This window comes from Bactrocera neohumeralis, unplaced genomic scaffold (assembly GCF_024586455.1).
Source record: "Bactrocera neohumeralis isolate Rockhampton unplaced genomic scaffold, APGP_CSIRO_Bneo_wtdbg2-racon-allhic-juicebox.fasta_v2 cluster09, whole genome shotgun sequence".
Classification (NCBI taxonomy): domain Eukaryota; kingdom Metazoa; phylum Arthropoda; class Insecta; order Diptera; family Tephritidae; genus Bactrocera; species Bactrocera neohumeralis.
The window spans coordinates 8,390,063-8,402,610 of record NW_026089622.1 but is presented as its reverse complement, the minus strand read 5'-3'; the positions used below and the strand labels follow the sequence as shown (position 1 = coordinate 8,402,610).

General features: G+C 35.6%; 2 long non-coding RNA genes across 2 annotated transcripts; one reads left to right on the top strand and one right to left on the bottom strand.

Moving 5' to 3' along the window:
- The first annotated feature begins 2,464 nt into the window (after window positions 1–2,464).
- On the top strand, window positions 2,465–3,187 carry LOC126764532 (uncharacterized). The gene is made up of 3 exons (XR_007668051.1): window positions 2,465–2,733; window positions 2,812–3,029; window positions 3,091–3,187. It is a non-coding gene; the product is annotated as an uncharacterized LOC126764532 (long non-coding RNA).
- A 6,408-nt stretch (window positions 3,188–9,595) lies between these two features.
- On the bottom strand, window positions 9,596–12,261 carry LOC126764519 (uncharacterized). The gene is made up of 4 exons (XR_007668037.1): window positions 11,919–12,261; window positions 11,755–11,862; window positions 11,524–11,685; window positions 9,596–11,467 (listed from the first exon to the last, which is right to left on the bottom strand). It is a non-coding gene; the product is annotated as an uncharacterized LOC126764519 (long non-coding RNA).
- Between the last annotated feature and the right edge of the window lie 287 nt (window positions 12,262–12,548).

Below are 12,548 nucleotides of genomic sequence, written 5' to 3'. Positions count from 1 at the left end.
TGACCGCTGACTTTAAAGGACTTAATTTCTTTTTTATGTTAATGTAGCGGTCAATGCCAGTTTGTACAGACTGGACATTTTTATTGGTACATTCTCACCTTGCTTTATGTTGTTCTTCGCTGCCTGCGTACTTGCTGGTACCTGCTTAGTTGTTGGTGTGATCACGATTGCTGCTGGCCGTTGTTGACTGCCGTTCTCTTCTGCTTTTGTTTTTTGTAAGCTCTGCTTATGGTGCTGCTCAGTTGGTCGTTGCGATGACTCATCCTTCTCACCTTTGCCTTGTTTGTTGGTAGGAGCTGAATTCGCAGGCTCGACAAAGCAGAGAATGCCTACGGCCTTGTTGGTGGGGCAGCGCTGCGCTAGTTAAATTTTACATTAAGTAAAAATGAGTCAAAAGAATCTATTTTGAGCTGCACCGAAATGTGTACTCTTTATTTATACTCTTAAGACTAACTTATTACATGTTTCTTACTTCTATTTATACTAACTAGTATGTTTACTTATTACTAGTTGATAGTTTGTCTAAATACAGATTGTATTATTTGTTTAGGTTTGTTTACATATATATTGTTTGCCTAGATATATTTGCTTTGTTTTAAGATAAGGTTATTTTGATACTTGTTTGTTTAAGATTGTTAGTTGTAGTGATAGTGTATTTCAATTGTTCCAGCTCAAGGTTGTTTCTGAGTTCTGTTTACTGAAACAAAAGGTTGATTTGATGTTTGTTACTATTATAAGGAATACATTCCTTAACTCTCCCCTCTGTTAAAATGAAATGTCCTCATTTCAAAACATCTAGGCTTGAAGTCGGCTTATGTATAATAATTAATAATTGTATGTGTTTTATTAATTTTTTGTGTTTATAATTTATACCTTTTTATATTATATAGTAAATTATTATTTTGCTTATGCTTATGATGCTTTCTTTTCTCTTATACTGTAGTTTTTAATTAGCGTCAATTTTCTAAAATTCAACAATCATTTTCCTTTTTGGCTTGCCTTGTTTTCGGTGCCTTTTTTTGGAATTATTGGCTGTGTTTGTGGAAATTGTCATTTTTCGTATGTGTTTGATTAATATTTTATGTTTATAATTAATACCTTTATATATTATATACTTAATTCTTTTTTCGTGTTTCATATGTTGCTTTCTTTCAGTTAGTTTTAAATTAGCGTTAACTTTCTAGAATTCACCAACAATTTTCCTTTTTGGCTTGCTTGTTTTCGGTGCGTTTTTTTGGAACTATTGCCTGTGTTATTCTTTCATTTAACAATTTCTGATTTTTTTCCTTTACAAAGTCGATCCAAGTCCATAGGGACTGATGGAGGTTGTTGTTGTTGAAATTGATCCCAAAGATTTCTTTGTTGATATGTGTTTACTATTTTTTCATCTTTAATTTGGTATGTAGTGATGCAGGTGTCTCCTCTTGGTGGGAATGTGGTACGTTTTGCATTATCTTTTCCAGGATTCACCGTTGTCCGCTGATTCAGGGTCTATTGCGAATCTTGGTGAAAGTATTATCCACTATTTCAGGACCTATACTTTTGTACCTTGTTCCACTTTTTCAGGAATTGTCGCTGTCCGCTGTTCCAGGGTCTGTTGTGAATCTTGCTGAATTCGCCGATGTTCGTTTTTTTCAGGATCTGTTACTGATTCATTCTGGAAGTAATGTCCGCTGTTACAGGACTTTTACTTATATCCATTGCCATTTTTTCTGCACCTTTTTCAGGCATTTAGTGCTGGAAGTAAATTTTCCTGTGGAATTTTTTGATTTATTCTTTTCGGAATAAAATGTGGCTTTTTGAATAGGAAATAAATTTTTCATTCCGGTTGAGCCACCAGTTAATTTTTACATTAAGTAAAAATGAGTCAAAAGAATATATTTTGAGCTGCATCGAAATGTGTACTCTTTATTTATACTTTTAAGACTAACTTATTACATGTTTCTTACTTCTATTTATACTAACTAGTATCTTTACTTATTACTAGTTGATAGTTTGTCTAAATACAGATTGTTTTATTTGTTTAGGTTTGTTTACATATATATTGTTTGTCTAGATACATCTGCTTTGTTTTAAGATAAGGTTGTTGTCGTATTCCAACTCAATGTTGTTTTGACAGTTGCTTGTTTACGATTTTTTGTTTTAGTGATAGTGTATTTCAATTGTTCCAACTCAAGGTTGTTTCTGCATTCTGGAACATTACTGAAACAAAAGGTTGATTTGATGTTTGTTACTATTATAAGGAATACATTCCTTAACTCGCTCATGCTTTTGTATTTTTTGTTTTATTTATCACTTATTATTAGTTATTTTGTTGTGTTTATTGTTTGTAAGCAGTTTGATTCTTTTGTGATTTTTATATTTTGATTTGCACTTTCGGCGTTATTGCCTAATGCTTGTACTTCATGCACTTTTTGGAATATTTGTTTATTTTGTTTTATTTTTATTTTATTTTTAGAAAGTTTCTACGGAGCGCATGAAGACACGTCCGTTTAGATTGAAAGCTCGCTCTCAAGTGCTTAGTTATGTCACTTTATAGATTTTCGGTTAATGGTGTTTTGTGAGCGTGGCAATGGTCCGATTACGCCCATCTACAAACTCGAACCTTTTTTGTACTAAGAAACCTTCATACTATGTTTCATTGAGATATCTTAATTTTTAGTCAAGTTACAGCTTGCACGGACCGACGGACAGACAAACAGTCAACCGGATTTCAACTTTTCTAATCCTACGGTGAGTTCAAAATGTGTTCACGTAATGCATATTTTGCTTTTCTCATTGAATTACATCCAAATATGGCAACACTTCCAGAAATATTTTTTGCTTTTATATGACATCGACATTCCAGTTATCAAGGCATACTTCGATTGATTTCCATGTTTATTGAAATAAAACCGTTCAAATGCTTTAACGCACATGAACACTTTCTGAACTGGTGTGACGCCGTAGGTAAATAATTCCGTTGTTACAAAACAGTAGTCAGCGTTTTTTAATAATTTTATTGTGCGAACGATTTTTCATTTACTAAGGTTTGTAACAAAAATTAAAGATCGAAAAATGTTTCACTTATCAAACCTGCCCAATTTTCAGGCCTGACTAAGAAACTGAACCTCATTTTGCGAAAAGCTGTATGATCGGACTTGCTTTCAGTTAGAGCGATTGCACAAACACATTTGTTCAATTCACAACCTGTTGTAAAGCATCGTAAGATCGTAAAATTATAAATTTTTACACTTGTTTTTTTATAATTTTACGATTTTACGATGCTTTACGACAGGATGTGAATTGCTCAATTATATAATTTCAATTGGTGTCATCAGTAAAATAAAAAAAAAAAAAACAAGACAATATTAAAACACCACCCAAAAAGTTAGGCAGGGCTAAAAAGCTCACTCCTGTAACGGAAAGGACCTTACGGCATCTTATCATGACTGAAAACGCAGTGGAGGCTATGGAAGTGTTATTCTCGTTTTAAGTGTTATTTTCTACAATTGTTTCAATAAACTTTAAAGAAATTGTACGTATTATACATGTAAGAAAATAAGTAGACATTGATTGTATATTTAGATGTGTATTTATTGTAATTCAAATAGCGGCTACTTTAGCAAGGTTGCATTCTTTAGTTCTTAGGTAGCTTAAGTTAGAAATATAAGTAATAGTTATTTAATATGTCTGTCCACTTCGAGTTGTCCGCCCGCGTACGTCTCCTCTCATATTTTAGAATGAAAGCATATGTTTTCAAAATTAGTATTTTATATTCTTCAAAGAAAACAATATGTAAGTCCACCAGAGATCTGAAATGATTCCCCTTTTTAAATTATTGGTTGAGTAACAAAAAAAAGATTCTTTTTTAATATAAATCAAAATTCATCATACGCAAATATCCACATAAACATATTTACGCAAGGCACACGTAACGAAAGTATGAATAATGAGTAAGCTTCTTTTCATACGACCCTGTATTGTGCTCATTCTCTCATAAGTCAATAATTTAATCACGTCAAAGCGAAATGATTCAAAGCTCCAACAAGCACCAATAGTATTTTGGAATGACTTAAGTGACTTGAGTATTTTCAGTTAAGCTTTATTGCGTTTGTTGCTTTTTCATTTTTTTTTTATTTCTATGTTGGTAATTTATTTCACTACTTATTTATAATATTTTCATACAGATTTATACACAACAATGAATATTTTTCATATCACTTTAAATGTTACTACTAAGGAATCAGCCGCTCGTATTTTTTAATAGTTTTTATTTGAAAACAACAAAATGAGATCTTCCATGTTTTAAAACCAACCTAGGGAATGATCTTCTGGTATAGATTAATCCGTTAACCCATTCACATCTGGTATTTCAGCAGTGCAAAACATTTAAATTTCATTTAACTGGCTTGCATCTATACCTTCCAAAATGTTTAATTTTAACGCAGAAATTGCTCGAATATCATTTTCATCGAACTTACAAATTTCTTTTATCCGGTTTATTGTGGAAATTAAATAGCAAAATGAAGGATTCGAACATCCTGTGGTTTTTTGAAAATTATTACTGGAAATTTTATTAAAATCCTTCTAAATTTTAATTAAATTTTGAAATACTGATATATTTAAATTAGAAAGTCTGTTTATTTTGGCAGAAGTTGACAGAATTTCATTGATTTTCAACGAATTATCTGCAGTCGATATGAACATATAAAAATGTGAATTCCATCGGGTTGGGCGGTCGGTTTTCAACGATGTTTGAAGCAAGATTTGATTTCTTAAAATATTTTACAAACAAAATACAAAATTCTTACATGACGATATTGTGTCTTTAAGCTCATTTGTAGATTCAACACTGGATTCTAATACGTTTGAGAAAAGATGACTTGAACAGTTAAGCCTATGATTATATTCTAATGCGTCTAACGGACGACAGTCTTCACACCCAATCAGCGCAAGCTTCTAAAGCTAATTTTTTATCCTCCTTACTTACTTTCTGTCTGGGCAGTTCTTTTGTATGTTAGGTAAATTTGTGGGTATTGAGATTGGAAGTCTGCACGCCAGGCATTTATACACTTTTTTTGCAATTACGACAACATACCTGACAAGAAATATACTTCCGTCATCTTTAACTATTTCTGCAAACATATCCGAAATTGCACTTTCAAAAAAATTCCTCTATCCATTCATATGGATATGTTCTTTATTTAATTTAATAAACAAATAAGTATTATTATATGTTATAGTAATATTCTTCTTCTTCTTAATTGGCGTAGACACCGCTTACGCGATTATAGCCGAGTTAACAACAGCGCGCCAGTCGTTTCTTCTTTTCGCTACGTGGCACCAATTGGATATTCCAAGCGAAGCCAGGTCCTTCTCCACTTGGTCCTTCTAACGGAGTGGAGGTCTTTCTCTTCCTCTGCTGCCACCGGCGGGTACTGCGTCCAATACTTTCAGGGCTGGAGTGTTTTCGTCCATCCGGACAACATGACCTAGCCAGCGTAGCCGCTGTCTTTTAACTCGCTGAACTATGTACATATGTCAATGTCGTCGTATATCTCGTACAGCTCATCGTTCTATCGAATGCGATATTCGCCGTGGCCAATGCGCAAAGGACCATAAATCTTTCGCAGAACTTTTCTCTCGATAACTCGTAACGTCGACTCATCGGTTGCTGTCATCGTCCAAGCCTCTGCACCATTAAGCAGGACGGGAACTATGATCGTCTTATTGAGTTTGGCTTTTGTTCGTCGAGAGAGGACTTTACTTTTCAATTGCCTACTCAGTCCGAAGTAGCACCTGTTGGTAAGGGCAGTCCTGCGTTGGATTTCCAGGCTGGCATTGTTAGTAGTGTTAATACTGGTTTCTAAATAGACGAAATTATCTACAACTTCAAAGTTATGACTGTCAACAGTGACGTGAGAGCCAATGACTGTCATGACAGTATTTCGACGTGAGCCTGGAGAAAGCAGAACTAATGGCGCGGGTGTACATATCAATATCATTCATACGCCAGCAGCTGAAGATGGTACCTTCTCTATTTAGTTCTGCAGCTCGAACTATTTTCTCCAGAAGCAGGTTGAAGAAGTCGCATGATAGGGAGTCGCCTTGTCTGAAACCTCGCTTGGTATCGAACGGTTCGGAGGGGTCCTTCCCGATCCTGACGAAGCTTTTCGTGTTGCTCAACGTCAGTATTTGTTTTGCGGGGATACCAAATAAAGACATCGCGACATAAAGACAGCTCATTTTCGTGCCGTCGAAAGCAGTTTTGAAATCGACGAAGAGGTGGTGTGTGTCGATTCTCCTCTCACTGGTTTTTCCAGGATTTGGCGCATGGTGAATATCTAGTCGGTTGTTGATTTTCCAGGTCTAAAGCCACACTGATAAGGTCCAATCAGTTTGTTGACAGTGGGCTTTAATCTTTCACACAACACGCACGATAGAACCTTATATGCGTTGTTGAGGAGGCTTATCCCACGGTATTTAGCGTAGATTTTGGGGTCTCCCTTTTTATGGATTGGGCAGAGCACACTTAAATCCCAATCGTTGGGCATGCTTTCGTCCGACCATATTTTACAAAGAAGCTGATGCATGCTCCCTATAAGTTTTTCGCCGCCGTGTTTGAATAGCTCGGCCGGCAGTCCGTCGGCCCCTGCCGCTTTGTTGTTCTTCAGCCCGGCAATTGCTATTCGAACTTCTTCATGGTCGGGCTGGAGAAGTGTTACCTCCATAATTTAAGTATGCTCTCCGCGGCAACACGGCACTCCACATCGTACCAGCTGTTCTTCTGCACTTTCCGAAAGCCAATGGTTTCGGTTGCAGCTGTACGTGAGGAGCTTGAAATGCCGTCCCATAGTTCCCTTATACCGACTTTTTGACGAGTGCTCTCAGAGAGCAGGAGTGCAAGCCGAGTAGAAAATCGTTCGGCTGTCTGTTGTGATTGCAGCTTTTCGACATCGAACCTTCCTTTTGTTTGTTGGCGTGCGTTTTTTGCTGCACAGAGGTGGGTGCGAATCTTAGCTGCAACAAGATAGTGGTCCGAGTCGATGTTAGGACCTCGGAGCGCGCGCACATCTAAAACACTGGAGACGTGTCTTCCGTCTATCACAACATGATCGATTTGGTTAGTGGCTTTTCTATCCGGAGACAGCCAGGTAGCTTGATGAATCTTCTTATGCTATAATCTAGTACTACAGATAACTATATTTCGGGCCCCGGCGAAGTCGATCAGCCTCAACCCATATGGGGATGTTTCCTCGTGGAGGCTGAATTTACCGACCGTAGTGCCAAAGGTACCTTCTTTGCCCACCCTGGCGTTAAAGTCGCCAAGCACGATTTTGAAATCGTGGCGGGGGCAGCTCTCATAGGTGTGCTTCAAGCGCTCATAGAAGGCATCTTTGGTCACATCGTCCTTCTCTTCCGTCGGGGCATGGGCGCAAATCAGCGATATGTTGAAGAACCTCGCTTTAATGCGGATTGTGGCTAGACGTTCATTCACCTATGTGAATGATAGTACCGACGGAGTCTCTCTCCCACCACGAATACAATAGCAAATTTGCGCTCCTTTAGATGGCCACTGTAATAAATGCCACAAGGACCTACTCGTCTCAGTCCTTGTCCTGTCCATCGCATTTCTTGGACGGCGGTGGTGTCAGCCTTTATTTTCGTGAGGACATCAACCAGCTGGGCAGTGGCACCTTCCCAATTAAGGGACCGGACATTCCAGGTGCATGCCTTTAATTCGTAGTCCTTATTTCGTTTGCCATGGTCATCATCAAAAGGGAGGTCTCTCATGGGAGGCTTGTTGTTCTTTTTCACACAACCCTTTGTAGGGAATATTTCGCTTTCTCACTTTAGCTCGCTTTCAAACGGATGTTATTAGGCTACCCAGAGGATACTTGGTCAAAGACCGGAGGTCGTGAGGTGCTTGAGTCATATGTAAAAGAATCGTTTATGGCCACCCCCCAGTGAATTTCGATCAGAGAACTTTCCTCACTTGCGTGAACTTCTACACATGGCTCCATCCTCCCAGTAATATTATATAATAATATTATATATATTGTCACCTAATATACTAAACAACGTATTAGCAAAAATAAATGGAAAGCGCTGACAGATATAATAACCAAAGTATAACCACTTCATAACGAATCTCAATATATTTTTTTTATTTTAACGAAGAAAGGAGTACTATACGAAAGTACTTCGGCCACCCCGGGTATTCGCTCGACCAGGGTTATTTTTTTAAAGAGCGGCCGAAGGCCGCCAACGCAGAAAGGAGTACTACGCGAAAGAACTTCAGTCACATAAATCACATATTACACATATACATAAGTAGAACAAAGAACAGTTGAACGCATCTTTTCTGAAAAAAACCTAAAAACCGCCGTACAACAAAGAAATCAAACTCGATCAGAAATACACAAAGGTGGATTGAAACAAGATAAACATAAAAAGTTATCAGCGTAACCCGAAAAGCCCCCACTCAAAGTTACCCTGCTATTTAACATGATTTTCTCCTTAACAAAGATTAATTTTAGCGACGAATGCCGGCTAGAAACTGTGACGGAGACCCTTCAATTTGTGTGACGTAGACCATGTGAACGTTATGTGGAGAACTGCATTCCAAAAACGATAAAATATTCTCCCACTGTAATGATTTAGAGCTGCATATCGGTGGAAGGTCCTGGACCAACATATTTTGTTAGGCAACGATGAATTGTGAGCAGTACACCAATGTACTTCAAGATGCTTTTGTAGCATATTTGGCAACACTGAACCCTCCAGCAGCCCAATACACTTATACGCAAGCTGAGGAGCCTTCCCTCACCTCCCGACGAACGACTGATGTCCTTCACATCTTGGATATCAATATCTTACGTTAGGCAGGCAATTCGCCCTATCTAAACTCCACTGAAAACTATTGAACGTTCCTTAAATCGACGCTATATTCCCGAAGAAATCCCACAATAGCCCCACTCAAAGATAACATAAAGGATGTGTGCATAAATGATCCAGATTTAAAAATAATGATGATATTTGTTTGAATAGTATGCCTCAAATAGTGAAGGCTGTTAATAAAAATAAAGGTTTGCCAACCAAATACTAAAAAAATTTAAGTTTTTCTCAATTTTATGAAAAGATGATATTTCAAATAAATGTTATACAAAAAACTGCATTCACACATCGTAATAATTTTTGGTTTATTTGACTATGAACGCAAAACTATATGAATAATTGTCCGTGTTTCTAATGGGTTGGCGGGGTACTGTATACTTAAATATACAGAGTGAAAATCGTGAAAAAATTTAGTGAAACATAGAGAAATACCATGTGTTATTAGTGCAAATTTTTGAACTTTTAATCGTGAATATTTTAAAAAATAAAAGTTATTTTTATATTATTTTTGGATATTTCCCCTATCCGCACATACCCCATTTATACGGAAATTCGGTTTTTTTACACCTCCGCCAAAGTAATCGGAATCCTGCCGTAACTTGCAATAAATTAGAATATATATTATAAATATTAGTATATTTACCTTTACAAAAAACAATTAATACTTACAAAAACATACAATAACAAAACAGTTTCTCAGCGCACGACACGAAATTTACACTTTTATTTTTTAACTTATTCAAATTATTTTTATTCTTTCCTTCAAAAAAAAGTGAGTAAAGTCAAATTATTTGTCTACTATTGAGAGAGTCATAAATTGTCACTCATAAGTGTAGAGATACTTTGAGGTTTTTTTGTTTTTGTGGGAATGCGTCATAGTAATTTTTTATATTATTATGAGTACTCATTTGCAACAAATTTTTATGGCTCATGACTTAAGTCCATGGCCTTGCATTTTTAATTGGGGGAGTCTAAGCACATAAATATCCGTATAATACAAAAGCCAATGGGTGTATGCAAAGCGCTCACTTGTGGAAATATTTATGTTTAAAGAAATATTGAAAATATTTAGAAAAACTGAAAGTGCATTTCAGCGAGTGAAAACAGTGTCCACAATTTAAAAATAACAAATAATTCATTTAAAATGAAATGGGGAAAAGTATTTATATCAGGAGAGCCCTGTTCAACTATGTTATTAAATATAAGATTTACAGTATTTAACACACTCCAAGAAAGTTTCGACATTTCGTAGCTCATTTTACCTTCGATGTTCGCAAGATACCTCAGGAGATGCAGATTGAGCTTATAGATCTGCAGTATTTTGTTTAAAGAAATATGCAGGTCAGAAATTTTTTGCTTCCAAGATTATATCTATGCCCCAACATATATACTCCTGCAACTTGCAAGAAGCAAGGCCAAGGAAATGCCTGAAGATGTGAAACGTCAAACAAACGATCGAAATCTAAAGAATTTTATATAAACATATGGGCCATTCCATCAATTGGCGACATGGTTTTGTACCCGTGGTTCTCCGATATTGACGACACTTTAGAATATCATAATATAGACCAAAATAAGAATATCTGTAAACTTTTTATTGGTCAAAGTTGCTCCATTGTTTTTTGGCGCGCAATTCAAATTAAGATCAAACAAAAAAATGACAATTTCTTTTATTTTTTAACAACCTCAAAATTGAGTGAAAGAAATTTTGCAGTTATCCAATTTGTTATACATTAGGGGTATTCTCTTGCCCTTCCAAAAGCCTTGCACGGTGGACGAATTGCAGAATTTTCCACTTGGTGAAACGGCACAAAAACAAACACACGCAGAAAATTATTTGCAATGGCTGTAAAATATGTCAGACCAAAACCCAAGTTTATTTTCGTGCACTGACACGTAAAAATATAATCGCAACCCTGTTTTAGCTGTCAGTTTACATACAGATTTCTGCTTAAATTATAAAGATTTGTTACAGTTGTTTGTTAAAAATTCTCAATAAATTGACCGAATCAGCCGCTTTTATAATATATCACTAAATTCGATTAATGCATATTTCGATATAGGATTTTTGCATTTTGTGAAATCGTGCAATATTGCAAAAGCAAGAGAATTCCCCTATTATATTTATACTTTAGTTATGGTTATACCATTCCCAGTCTTTGTTTTTGCTCAAGCTCCAATTTTTTTATTTCAAACACTTTATCTCTGTCCAATTCCTTTCTTTTTCAATTCCAATTTGTTCCTCAAAAAACTGTTCTCTTTTCTCTTGTATATCTTTAAGTTTACTAAGAACATTCTTTGGAGCATTTTTTTCACTTTTCGAGGAAAGTCGGTGGGATAGGAGGAAATTTTGCTACCTCTGCTCCTTGTGTTTTCTGTTTTGCTTTCTATTTAAGTGAACCCGATGGTTCCGCATATCATTGTGATGATTCGGCCACAATTTCCACTACCTCCACAAAGTTTGTAAAATCGCTGCAGTATTGTGACACATCAAAGTTGAATGTCTCTATAACACAATTGGCTTAGGATTTGCTGCCAAATAGAACCGAAAATCGTTGATAATTTGGACACACTTGTGAAAGTTTTTCTGAAAGAACGTGAAATTATTAAAAACCAAAAAGTTTCACTTAACATTATCATTACCTTTTATCGTGGAAACTTCATCGGCAACGTTTATTCCAGCGCTGTCGATTTGCGTCTCTCTTCAGCTTTGTTATACATCTGCTTTCAGTACTGGACCTTGCAGCGCAACATGTCCGAAGTCGCATCAATATTGGTCCTTTCAATTAATTTTTGGTAGTACATCTGGGCGTTTGGTTTATATAAAAAAACGTATTGAAGTGTATAGTTAAAGTTTATTGTATTAAGAACTACCTCAATTTCCACATTTTCAAGCAAATATTATAACAGTAAATGGTTTTCCTCCTCACTCCATTTTTTAGGCTTTGCCCTCCCTCCTGTGAGTTTTCTTTTAAGGTTACACTGAAAATAAGTACCTTATGAAATAAAAAGTAAAGATTTGTTGAAGAAACACATACTTTTCAAAAAAATTTTGTGAAATCACGAAGCGAGCACCAAATTTATTTTCCCATTTAAAATTTATAAGGCAACGAATACCAAATTTATTTTTCCAACAACACACAAACACCTGATGTGACATTACCGAGTAACGAAAAAATTGTCTAGCTTGTACGTTACTCAGTAGAATGATAAACTGTTAATTTTACAGAAACAAAATACATGTAAAAAACTACCGAATAACATCTCACGAATTAAAAAGGTTGGTCAGATACCCTTACTACCATATAAGGTTTGTTAGAAAAACGAATATCATCACACATAGTATATGCCACATAGCTGTTAAATTATGATTACGATTAGTAATCGGTTAGATTATTTTCTAAAAAGAATCGTAATGATTATTTAATTGTGCGTTTGAAATATTGGGATTACGTAATGATTACGATTATAAAGAATCAAAAAATAATAAGGATTATTATAAATTAATGAAAATAATCAGAAATAATCAAAATAAATAACTGATTCTTTTCAGCGATTCTTTTTGATTATTTTTGATTACTTTCAATCCAAAATACCAAACAACTTTTCTCTTTAAATTTTAAGAAATTTTTTTGTTAACATTTTTTAAATTGTTTTTTGTATACTCT